This window comes from Zingiber officinale, chromosome 10B (genome assembly GCF_018446385.1).
Source record: "Zingiber officinale cultivar Zhangliang chromosome 10B, Zo_v1.1, whole genome shotgun sequence".
Lineage (NCBI taxonomy): Eukaryota > Viridiplantae > Streptophyta > Magnoliopsida > Zingiberales > Zingiberaceae > Zingiber > Zingiber officinale.
The window spans coordinates 57,413,526-57,417,785 of NC_056005.1; positions in this window are offsets into that span (position 1 = coordinate 57,413,526).

A 4,260-nucleotide genomic window follows, 5' to 3' on the forward strand; every position below is an offset into this window, starting at 1 on the left:
CACGGCCTTGGATGGAACTCGGTTGAGAATTAAAGCTGCCGTGTCTAGAGCATATCCCCATAGATATGTCGGAAGATCTGTGTGACTCATCATAGATCGTACCATATCTAATAAGGTACGATTCCTCCTTTCGGATACACCATTCCACTGTGGTGTTCCAGGAGGTGTGAGTTGAGATAAAATCCCACACTCAGCTAAGTAGTCACGGTACTCATGGCTTAAGTATTCACCACCTCGATCTGATCGAAGTATTTTAATACTCTTGTCAAGCTGGTTCTGATATAGTTGGTAACATACTAAGTAGCTCGGGCAGTGGCTTGTCAATCTCGTTCATGTTATAGTTGAGAACGAATTGACTATAGCTATCCGGCAAGGACTGCAAGATCAAGTCAGTGGCCAGCTCTTGGCCAAGTGGGAACCCCAGTCTTTGTAGGTTCTCTATGTACCCAATCATCTTGAGTACATAAGGACCTACAGGAGCCCCGTCTGACATCTTGCACTGAAACAGTGCCTTAGAGATCTCAAATCTCTCATGCCTCGCTTGTCCCTGATATAGTTGGTGAAGATGCTCAACCATATTGTAAGCGCTCATCAACTCGTGTTGCTTCTGAAGCTCAGAGTTCATGGTCGCGAGCATTAGACAGGACACATCTAATGCGTCATCTTGATGCTTCTTGTAAGCATCTTTGTCTGCTCGCGGGGCATTGGCAGGAGGAGCCTCCGGAATGGGCTGCTCCAGAACGTACAGTTTACGTTCCTTGGTGACAACTATTCTTAAGTTCCTGTACCAGTCCAGGAAATTCGCTCCATTGAGCTTGTCCTTCTCAAGGACAGATCGGAGGGAGAAGGAATTCGTGTTCGACGTCATGGTTATCTACAACAGAAAATTTGCAGAAATAAATATCATATTCTTTTAAAATCATTTAATAAGGTCTTTAACTAAATGATGCTCCCACTGAATACTATAATTCATGTGGGACAAGATCCACATCATACTAACCCCTGAGTTAGCTTTGGCTAATACGCCCAAGGCTTAGTATGATCGGTAGGTAACGATTACCAATTACATCTCTATGCAACTCTTGTTTATAGGATCAAGATCCATATTTATATTAAAACTCGAGTTAGCTTTGGCTAATACGCCCGAGAGTTAATATAAACGTGATTTTGTCCTACCTTTCTGTTAGTTAGAGCCCTAGAGCCAATCATTTGATGATTGTATGGACTCATGTATATCATATTCTTGTATATTAATAAAGGCATTTGTTTGGTTATTATACTTATTTGTATTAGTGCCAAATAGACTAAGTATAATAGCGTCCTTGAGTAGAAGGTTCATACCTATATCAATCGATTAGTTGAATCGATAGTGAGATGATATAGGGAACACTACTCTAAATCATTCCTAGTCGAGTATTAACATTCAGGGACAATGTTAATGCAATAAGACTAGCATGTAGGTCAGCTCGATGACTTGATCTCACAAGTCATGGATAAAGAGATATCAAGCTGACACATGGGTATACATTGGAGAATGTATACTGAAGGACCCGCCATGAGAAAGTATCATGGATCATTATATGAGTGTCATATACTTTCTCATGTGGCTATTAGTATGACTATTAGTCCTTAGCCTGAAGTCACCATGGATCCCTACATAAGGAGTTATGTACTTTGATTTCGTCAAACGTCACCGTAACAGGGTGAACTATAAAGGTGATTACTGGGTATGTAACAAATTATGCAGAGGGATGTGAGTGATGTAGATGGGATCTATCCCTCCCATATGACTGGAGAGACATAAATATTCTTGATAGAGTTAGACCACGAAGTGCATGGCCATGCCCAAATGAGTCAACATTAGATGTTGAGCTCATTTGATCGAGTGAGTCTACAATTTAGATTGATTAGAGGATGACACGGTCTATGCCTCATATTGATCAATCTAGATGTCTAGGATAGAAGGACAATGTCACATATTTTAGGAGAGGTGAGGAGTCGGATCTCGACATTCTTGTAACTTGGTAGTAATGATGTGTTGCTAGATACCGCTCATTACTTATGCTCCTAAATGGGTTTAGGGCACGTTACAAGAACCTATAGGTCACACACTAAGGACAATTAGATGGAGATTTGGTTCATATGATGAACTAAGAGGATTAGATTCATTTGATGAATCATATTGGATTAAGAGTAATCCAAATTGGGCTAATTGAGTTGGACTCAAGTTGATTCATGTATTCAATGAGTCTAATTTAGATTATGACTCATTAAATCAACTTAATTTAATGAATTAGATTCATTATATTAAGTTGGCTTGAATCATATGGTTGGATTAGATCAACCATGAGAGAGATTTGATCAAGTTTGACTTGATTTGAGAGGAAGAGAAAAAGTCATGTTTGACTTGACTTTTTGCCACATCACTAGTGAGTTGGCAAGATGTGGACCAATAGGATTGCTCCACATCATCAATGTGTGCCACCTCATGGAGGTTACAAGCCTCCATAGCATTTAATGTGGCCGGCCCACATTAAATGAGGAGGTTACACTTGTTGCCATGTCATTTAGTGAGGTGGCAAGATGTGGACCAATAGTATTGATCCACATCATCCTAGAGTGCCACCTCATGGGGGTTACAACTCTTAATGGTCTCCACATTAATTGGAATTAATGTGGGGGTTACACCTCCTAGAGTGGCCGGCCACTTGATGGCTAAGGGGTTTTTGAATTTCCTCTCATTGATTTGATTCACTCTTCTTCTCCCTTGGGTGCTCTCTCTTCTCCCTCCCCATTCCTTGGCCGAACACTCCATTGGTGCTAGCACACCTTGTGTTTTGGTCATCTCCTTCTACTTGTGTCCGTGTGGATACATATAGAGGTTGTCTACTTTGACAACTAGAGATCCGGCGACATCTTGGACAAGCGGGAACAATGAAGGGCTTCGCTACAAAGGTAATGATCTTAACTTTAGTGTAGATCTAAAGTTTTTACAAACTCGTACAAGAAAAAGGTTTTTCGATAATTTTGTTTACGAATCTTTGCACGAGATCCATGGCTTTGGGTGATGATGTGCGTAGATTATATACTCCTTTATGCATGTTTTTACGCACATTTACATACTTTGAGCATGCTTGATCTATGCATTTTTATACTCCCAGCTTTCCTTTTAGCATATTTACTCTTTTGGTTCGGAGATCTGCTTTTTGTGCATTTTCTGTACACAGGAGTAGATTTGGTGAAGAATCTACATCTTTGGGCATGCATTGGAGGAAACGAAGGGAGAAAGCAGGAGTGTACCTCACACGGCCATGCACCTGGATGGAGCTCGGGCAGTGTGGGTTGGCACCAATGAAGAGGAAGATGACATGGTGTGGACCTCGCAGTAGCGTGTCAGATTAAAGCCAACGTAGAAGCCTTACATGGTCGTGTGGATCTACTGCAGTGAGACTTTCGAGACCAGCGGTGTGTGCACCACTGCCGTAGTGCATTCGAGAGGCGAAGGGTTGGCGTGTGTGGAGTCCTGCAGTGTGCGCAGCGGAGGGAATGGACATGGCGTGTGAATCTCACTGCAGCACGTGTCCTGGTAGCGTGTTGCGATTCCCTCCTCTATTTAAACCCTTCTTCATGAATTGAAACGGGATCTCTCCCCCTTTGGGAGAAAGCAAGATTTGGTGGTTTCCTCCCATTCTTGGGAGGATTTCTAGGCAATTCTAAGGGAGATCTCGACGATTTCGACTCCGGAGCATGGATTGGATCCGAAGACGAAGCTTCTTTGTAGATAAGTTTTCTCTTTCTCCCTTTTTCTTGGTTTCTTGGATTGGGGGATTCAAGGAATGCTTGTAATCTCTATTTCTTCGGGTTTTCTTCCTCGATTCATGGAGTAGATCTTGTATTCTAGGATTAAGGGAGTATTTGTATGATGGATTGATGTAATCTCTTATGGATTTGCCATTTTCTTGTTTCGATGACATTATCTTGCTTGTATCAATTAGATCTTGAATGATTGATGGTGGTTTGCGCTCAATTCTCATTCTTGATTGATTGTTTGGATTTCTTATGGACTTGGTAAGGATAAACTCTCACTCGATCATCCAAGGGATCCACGTGACAGGTGCAAGCCCGTGTAAGGACGTTTGAGAGATAATCTTGAAGAGGAAATAGGAATATTCAAGAGAGTAGGATGGATTCTATGATTAGCTTCTTGTGTCTTTATAGATTAATAAGTTGTGGGCCTCTATGTTGATATCCGAGGAAGGC